Below are 9,453 nucleotides of genomic sequence, written 5' to 3' on the forward strand. Positions count from 1 at the left end.
TGCCGAATGTCGTAGGCTGGGCAGACATTTAAAACAGGACAGGCGGCGAACTGTGGCGGAACTAACATCAGACATTAATCCTGGGCAGAGTACATGTGTGTCTGAACACGCAGTGCGCCGAAAACTCCTAACGACAGGCCTCCGCAGCCGACGATCCATGCATGTGCTAATGTTAACACCAGTATATCGACAGCTGGACGTCGGCGCAGTGGCAGTGCGTTGCATGATCTGATGAATTCCGAGCCCTTCTTCATCGTGCCAATGGGAGGTGGCGAATCCGTCGTCTTCCACGGGAACAGCTATTAGATACCTGTACTGCGAGATGGAGACAAGTTGGCAATGGTTTCAGTATGCTCTGGGGAACATTCACGCAGGCGTCCATGTGTCCAGAGTATCTAATGTAAGGCACCATGATGGCCAAAAAGTATCGTACACTTGTTGCACACCACGTAGACCACATCATGTCGATCATGTTTCCCAACGGCAGAGGCATTTTTCAAAGAGATAATGCGCCATGTCACAAGGCCAGAAGTGTGATAGAGTAGTTCTAGGAAAACAGTGCTGAGTTTCAATTGATGTGCTGGCCCCGACTCGCTTAACCCGATCGATCGAGGAGTCAGAGATCATCGCCCCCTCCCTGGTAATAAGGGGACGTAGGTGACTTGTGTGTGCAGATGTGATGCCAACTCCTTCGAGCGACCTACAAAGACCTCATTGCTTCCATGCCGCTACGTGTTGCCGCTGTTATCCGTACCAAGGTGGAGATATCGTCTGTGTCATAATGTTCTCCTTGGCCATTGTATAAATATTGTGATGGTGTAAATAAGTGGTTAATATGAAACCGTCAGGCAATAAGCTAAGAAAAATCTGCACTGACAGCGGGGCATGATTTGCAAATGAGTCACACGCTTCACTAGGCGAACCCCTTACCGCTATTTTCAACTTTATCGTAAGCGTACTGCAAACGGTATATCTTCTCATCAGAAGCTTTTATGAACAAAGCATCAGCACTGATTGTTTCGTAAACAATGTCGGCAGGAGTTACTTATCGTACTTCTGATTATCATTGAGTGAAAGAGAGTTTTACTTTAGAAATATTAAAGATTGTACTGTTAGCGCATTGTGTTGGTTTTTAAACGCCCTGCTTTACTTTCCTTCACATCTGCTACTTGATTTTGGTAATTGCGCATTTGAGGCTTTAAATTAGATGTAGTTTACCGATTTTCTCTGTGAATGTTCACGTTTCGCAATCAGCGCTCAGTTGTTGGCTTCCCAAATGCATTCCCCCGTTTGGGAGCTTGTGTCAAACAGAGTGTTCTCAAGAAATACAAAAAATGGCTCCGAGTACTATGGGACTTAACATCTGAGGTCATCAGTCCCCTAGAACTCAGAACTACTTGAACCTAACTAACCTAAGGACATCACACACACCCATGCCCGAGGCAGGATTCGAACCTGCGACCGTAGCGGTCGCGCGGTTCCAGGCCGTAGCGCCTAGAACCGCTCGGCCACACTGGCCGGCGAAGAAATACAGTTTTTATGTCTATAACGATCACAAGGTGTGTTAAGTATGCATAATGATTACACTACATCCACCGCGGATGTCCTAAACAAATAAATCACTTCTGGTGAATGAGCATTTTAGTTTGCAGTACGCTTAGGAAAGAGATACAGTAATTAATTTGACACGCACACAGTTACGATTTTTATCTTGCAAGCGATGCATTTGATTGTTATTGAAATCTACGCTCTAGCCACTAAGATTAGATACAGGAACGAGAGTAAAGGTCATTGATTAATACTTTGGATATTTCAGTCCTGGGTCAGCTCGGCGTTGCTTCTTTGAGATGCGAGCTATGGTCCTCACATCCAGGCCTGCTAAGGGAAACCATAGACTGTACAGGTGTATTATTCCTGTGGCTAGTGTAACTGACAATATCGCTTAACACCTTTGGCAGCTCCATGATGGTCAGGTTACTTCCTCGACTGGCACTGAACCATCCCACTAAAACCACTCGCTGTTTACATATCAGTGGCACTAAATAATCTGAATGATTCTCACATAAGGTACGATATGGGTTATCGAACTTTTGGTTGTCAGTTGTGGAAGGTTAGTCTACGCTGAAAATACAACTAATTTAGTCTTTTACGTCACAAATTATCTATATTAACCTTCCCTATGGCAACGAGAGAGCAGACAACACAGCAGTGGCTCACTAGCGCAATGGTAATGTGGCTGTGCAGACAGCTGCATTAGCTGTGGGTTCCTATTGACTGTACGGCATGTATATAGCATCTGTGTTTTCCTTCTTCTTTAAACAGCCAGGTACAAATTGGGCAATGACATTTTAAGTGGAATCCTGCGCAGTAAGTCTGCACAGTACGTGTTACATCAGAAGGTGAAAAACTTATGCATTTCGTGAATTACACACTTGATAAAATGAGCATTTTTCTGCATCACTCAAAAAAATTTAAACTTTTCTGTGAATATGTAATTTGATTAAATAATTAGTGGCATCTAACAATTGGTTAAGTAGGTAGAGAACTTAATTTCGTCTATAGGTGACTAAGACCTTGTCATGAAAGCGACGAACAATGGTTCCAGGCGATCACCGCACCTTGAACACCAAGTCTGTGGATGGTACATAAATTATGATCCTGGACATAATCTAATGGAGTGTTATCTGAATATTGTTCCTTATTCTGGCTAAAAGTTCAAATGAAGAGATACAGCCGAAATAGTTAATGATTGACCAATTACATCGTTTGATTTCAACATCGAATGTTCTAAACTAGTCAAAATTCTAGGAGGCTATTCAAAATGTATAAAACAGCATCCCAGAGAGTTGCTGGGAATATCAATCTGTCTGCTTATACTACTGCTCATCGACTCTTACTTAAGTGAAAAATTGTGGGTCTCATAAATCTAACATATATGAATAACAAATAGGTTTCGAGACTAGCAGCCCCACAGTTCTAGTCAACACGGAACAACCTGACAAATTCATTAATAACTTGAAAAATTCTAATTCAACGGTTTTGATGTGACAATGGAACACATTAAACATTGGGGCACCTAAGCAAGTTAATTGCATCTATTAGCTGATTGACCGTAACACCGTAAAACTGAAGAACAAACAACTAATACGCATCATAGACATTTTCTTACTTTCGCAGCTCGTGTTCGAAGTGACTAGGGACAAAGTCTCGATGCGATAAGGTGTGCAGTATCACTACATGAGGTAGTCATGCCATTAAGAGAAAATAATATTGGCGGGGCGGATGAACTGCGAACTCTTAACTGCCATCAAAATAATTTAGACAAGGGTTACCAGCGTCCCCTTGACCCACGAGAAGAGGATAAAAACGTTACTATCTACATTATACTGTCAGCTATATAGCAACCTGGTAACATTTCGTTCAGTTACAGATTCCTACCAGTGAACCAGCAACATACTTTGCTGTCGGTCTTCACTTCACTGTCACCGCTTAAATCCCAGTTAGAACACTGCAATACCATCAATAATTAGAGCATGTAAAACTTCATGAAACTAATGTTCCAAGCAAGAAAGATCTGAGAGTCACAACAATCTCACATCAGATCTCATGGAAACCACTGAGTTCATTCCCCCATTTTCACGAACTGCTGCCATTGGTTAAAAACACCAACTCCTTCTACATAACTACTTCCCACGTATCTACTCTGAACTATTTGAACAAAAATAGCGCTGACCAGCCATCACAACTGACAACTACCTACATAATCGCACCCCTTCACTTAATCACTCTAGAAGTCGGAAACGTATAGTTATATCACCATTTTTAGCCTAAATGAAGTTTGTCCAATTTCCATAGCTACCAATTAGCTTACTGGAGAAACTGATATGCTACTGAAATGAGTTATTGCGTCCTGCAACTATCTGGATACTAAGACCGGGTGTGTGTGAGTGTGTGTTTGTGTGTGTGTGTGTGTGTGTGTGTGTGTGTGTGTGTGTGTGTGTGTTTGTGTGTGTGTGTCCATGAGACAGTGAGAAAGAGAAAAAGAGAGACTGAGAGAGAGAGTGAGAGACAGAGTGAGAGAAGGGAAGAAGTATAGAACGGGGTACAGGAGATAAGTGCGAAATAAAAGACTATAAAGCTAGAGAAGTATATCTTACAGAACAGTACGTCATAGTTACTTTTATCTTAGGAGGGAGAAGAAATGAGTTAAGGCACGGATGTTTCCAGAACAAAGAAGAAAGCAGGGTTTTAAAAGCATTCGGTTTTGGAAGGAATGGTACAGGAGTAAAAGAAAATAGGAATGGGGAAGAGGGAGACATGACAAGAAAATGTTTCATTTCAACGAAAACTACTTGATTAGTTACTAGCTTTGTGATGATGGAGTGACTGACACGTGACACGAGTGAGTAAAAGAAAGAGAGAGATAGAAAGAGAGGTGGGAGGAAAAATTAAATGTAAATAAATACCAGAAGACATCTTTTAAATATTTTTGGGAGGATGTAATGGGTAGAATAAAGGGGAAGAGGGAGATGAAGTTGCAATAGCAAAAAATAGCATACAGAACTCACTCTTACTACATTACTTTTCAATTATATAGGCAGAAAGCAAATCAAAGAGCAATGTGATAATTAAAAATATGTTTAAAAGGAAGCATGAGCATTAACGTCATGGACCGTCCACCATAGGGTGCAAATATCAATCCAATAGAGAACATCTGTGCTGAAGTAGCACCATCATTATCATCTGTCTGCCCACGATACCAACAGGCTATAGCTGACTTTCTTTGTGACTGCGCTCTTGAAGCCTGGCCTGAAATCCTCTTCTCGGAACTACATCCGATGCCTCACAGATTCCAAGTCAAGAAGCATCATTGAAGGTAGAAGTAATACAGGAATCTGGACAGGATATTACAGCTCTGTAAACACTCAATATTATTTACTTATTCTTCTGCTCAGTTTTCTGTCAGTGAGAGACAGTGGATGATCACGTATAGATCCTGAGATAACAGAATATGACTTCGTTTTTCGTTAAGCTACGATTTATTTCCAATGAAAGTGACAGCTCCAGATAAACAAGCTTTTAGAGAGAAAAACCATTTTTGCCGTGAGTGGGTGCGGCATGACCTGTTTACGTTTACGAAATTTCCAGTCAGCGGCTGGCAAAGCTTAAAGAGTATAGAACAATAAACCCAGTGTCGTGGAATCGATTCCCCATACGGAAACTCCTTTTTTTTAATTTTTACGTTACACTGCAACTAAAGCGAATTGGTGCTCAATATGTTGTTTGAGAAATATTAGTTTGATGAATACGTTCAAGGACATTTTGTTTCCGTATTGGTATGCCGGATGCTATGGACTTATTTATCAATTGTCATCTTTTATTTGTAGTTAGCTTTCGCTATTGGAGTTTACATAATACCATTTTATCGTTTGTAGTATGTGTATATCTGCTTGCTCGTCATCAATTGGCTCGTGAACAACACCAATAATTCCTATCCTGTATCGTTACTGGTGATGAGGTATGATGTATTAATGCATATATAAGGAATAGAATAGAATGATTGAGTCCAAAAAAACAGCAACTGTCCGTACAAACACATGCGAGCATCCACAAAATATAATGTTATGCATCTGGTGGAGCAGCGACGGTATGGTGTACTACGAATAGCTTCCCCGAGGAGTAACAATCACTGCTAACACTTATTGTCAACAACTGTGACGTCTTACACGTAGCATTCAAAAACAACATCCAGAAAGAATGAGTGAAGTGATGGTACTCCATGATTACGGCCGCTCGCATTCTGCTAAACTGACAGAAAGCACTATAGAGAAGTTGGATTGGGAAGTCATTCCTCACCCACCTTATTCACTTGATCTTCTTATTTCAGATTTTCATCCTTTCCTCTCTCTTTCGAACAAACTTCAGGGAACTTACTTTATGATAAACATTGGCTCCGAACATGGCTGGATGATGTTTTCGCCTCAAAACAATGTGATTTCTGTTGTAGATAATGACGAATGGTATATTATTAATGACTAATGTCTCTGTTTTGTGCATCTGTCGTGTTTATTAAACTTATGGAAAAACGCTACGAGCTTATGCACAACCTAATATTTTAGTAATAGGCATGAAAAGAAAAGACAAAGAGAAATTTGGGATGGCAAATAAATTTCCAAGCATATATTGTAATTACAGCATCCCAGAGGACTCTCTTAATAACTTTGGAGGAAAGGATTGCAAGATGTACACGACACTTTCATATACAAAATTCGATCGTTCTAGTATCTACTGCTGATTACTTATCGATCTGTGGTTATACTCAACGTAAAACAAGGGAAGCAAAACTTTTCTCAGCTTCTTCCACACGTTATAAAGGCAGCAAATTTTAGAATTACATAGCTGTTTTAAAGTATCCATAGAAGAACGTACTTGGTTTTAAATTCATCATAGGTACCCTGTCACATCACAATTCACTGCAAACTAGGCTTAAAGTTTCTCGAAGGTCAAAATGAAGCTAATGGAATACGAAGTCACGTATGCTTCATTAGAATCCCTACTTGGAAAGTTATTTGCAGACTCCTCGTGGGCGTGGTCAGGATAACCTTATCTTTGAATATATATATACTAACAATAGATGTAGTATATATATAACAGATATAGTATATATTCATAGTTAAGGCTCACCTGCCACTTTACCATCTTCTACTTCTGTGCGAATGTACAAACAGTGCCCACACTCTTACGGTAATCGGCAACGCGCCGCGAGTAATGGGTATAATGGGCGGGGGCACTACGAATGTAGTGCGGGTTAATACGTTGAGAATATGGGTTTCGCGGGAGGCGTGCCAGAGATAAAGCCCTGCAGTCGCATTATCCTCTGTGTCCTCGGTGGCTCAGATGGATTTCAGTTCGCCGGCGGACGGCGTGGGGGTAGGACGTAGTGTGGTGTGCGCTACGCCGTCTGTGCTTTCGCGTGGTAAGTCTTGCGCTTGCTGCAGCTTAAAACACTGCTTATAGAACACTTCGAGAAGTAATGAGTCGTATGCAGTGATGGCTCAACCAAGTCGAAAAGATACGTTGAAACTTACATTTGATCCTCGATATGCCAGACCCAAGTCGTTTGAAGTACAAAATTGGATAGAAGAAGATGTGAAGCTCTCCTTTAATGATATAATCGGGATCCGCCTGTCGATTGTAGCTTGTGTCGTGTTTGTTAAAATGCGTAATTCCGAGTTGTGCGAGAAAATAGGTGAGTCTTCCGGAGGTGTCATGATATTTAAGCACTCAGATGGAGACGTTGGTGAAGTCACCGTTGCACATGCTGGTTTTTGCATTCGCACAGTTCGAATCTTCGAGTTGCCTTTTGAGATTACAACAGACCAAATTAATGCCGTAATTTCACCCTTCGGGAAAGTGCTCAGCAACTTTGCTGAGAAATGGTCAAGCGCGCATAAATTCCCAGTACTAAATGGCGTACGGCAGCTTCGAGTAGAGTTACAAAAGCACATCCTGTCGTACATCAATGTCTGCGGGTATACAGGGATTGTAATTTATGACGACCAACCGCGAACCTGTGCCGCCTGTAACAAGCCTGGGCACGTTCGCGCAGAATGTATACAGCGGCACCTTGCACAGCTGCCGGTCGGCGCGGCCGCCAGGCCACCTGCGATGACAACACTGCCTGGAACTTACGCCGCCGTGGCACGCGAACGGCCGACTGCTTCCTCAGCTCCTGAATCGTGTGCAAATACAAATTCTCTAGACACAGAAATTCAGATGGATGTCAGTGCCGTCATAGATGACGACCTACAAGAGTCCCACCAACCTACGCAAACAGTTGAAGTTCCACCGAAACAGGCACCTGCAACTGTTAAGGCAGCAGATCCGCCGGAAGTTGAAGACAGACACACCTTGCAGGAAAGCGAAACTAACTTGGATACTGAAGAAAGTCCGTCGAGAGGCAATTCTCCAAAGAAAAATAAGAAACGCCGGCTGGCGCGCAAAGGTGCAGAGAAGACAGCTCCCACACTCCGACAGAAAGCGAAGGAAATAGGTAGTACCTTAAGCCAACAGATGTATAGCAACACGAAAGCGACACCAGTTTCTGAGGAGCGTTCCCCTTCTGCGCTGGAAAAACGAGGAAAGCCAACAAAGAAAGCATCCACCCACCCACAAGAAACGAGTCACTCTAATCAAGCTTCATTCGTCCCACCCACGACGACAACCTCAACCAGCTGGGCAGACGAAAGCGACCATAACGATGCCGACGAAGAAATGACAGAAGTTTCAGAAACTAAGACAGACTGTAAGCTAGCCCCACAGGTGGCTGATTTCTTCAACGAAGACGTCTCCGTGAACGAACATTCTAAGAAACCAGGACACACCACTGAAACATTTGCTACCGGGGAATATTATTAAAATGCGTTTTAAAGCTGACGCTTGCGAGACGAAACGGAACAATGGTTTTTAAAGTTTGATCAAGTAGAACGAAGAATGTCTGACATACAAGCATACAAAATCGCGACAGTGAACCTTAATAAGATTCGTAGTTCCTTTAAACTACAGAACTTAAAAGATCTTATATATGATTCTGACAGTGACACTATACTTATACAATAAGTGACAGACATTGAGCTTGGTAACGTACCTGGCTTCAACGCTATTACAAACCCAGCTCATGGAGCGGAAATGGGCACAGCTCTACTCACAAAGGAGGGCATAGTAGTCCAAGATGCAGTAAAGCTACCAAACATTAAGGCACAGCGGCCGCAATAGATAAAATACGAATCATCAACGTGTATGCCCCTTCAGGATCCAGTAACAGGCACCACAGAACACTTTTCTTTAAAGAAGAAGCTGTCCCACTATTTGAACTCGATATGAACACCTTTTCCTGGGAGGAGATTTTAACTGTGGTTTTCAAGCCAAAGACCAAATTCCCAATTTCATGAAGTGTACTTAACTGGAACGTATAGTTATTGACTTAAGACTAATACACTCATGGTAACATATGCACGGTGCAGCCCCTGGCTTCGCCCACGCCACAAGTCACTCAGCGAGCCGTCTCGACAGGATATATGTAACGCACAATTTGAAACACCTCATTTTGCAGTCCGAAGTATGGCCTACCTTTTTTTCGGATCATGCTGCGTACATATGCACAATCAATCTGATAAAACAAGGGACCTACCGAGGTAAAGGCACATGGAAGCTCAACGTGTTACATCTGGAAGATCTGGAAGATCATGCTTGTCAGGAGGCATTTTACAAGGTATGGAGAGAGTGTGAAAGCAAATTTAGCTCGTACAACTCTAGCACTGACTGGTGGAGCCGGCCGGTGTGGCCGTGCGGTTCTAGGCTCTTCAGTCTGGAAACGTGTGACCGCTACGGTCGCAGGTTCGAATCGTGCTTCGGGCATGGATGTGTGTAATGTCCTTAGGTTAGTTAGGTTTA

The sequence above is a fragment of the Schistocerca serialis genome, chromosome 3 (genome assembly GCF_023864345.2).
Source record: "Schistocerca serialis cubense isolate TAMUIC-IGC-003099 chromosome 3, iqSchSeri2.2, whole genome shotgun sequence".
Classification (NCBI taxonomy): domain Eukaryota; kingdom Metazoa; phylum Arthropoda; class Insecta; order Orthoptera; family Acrididae; genus Schistocerca; species Schistocerca serialis.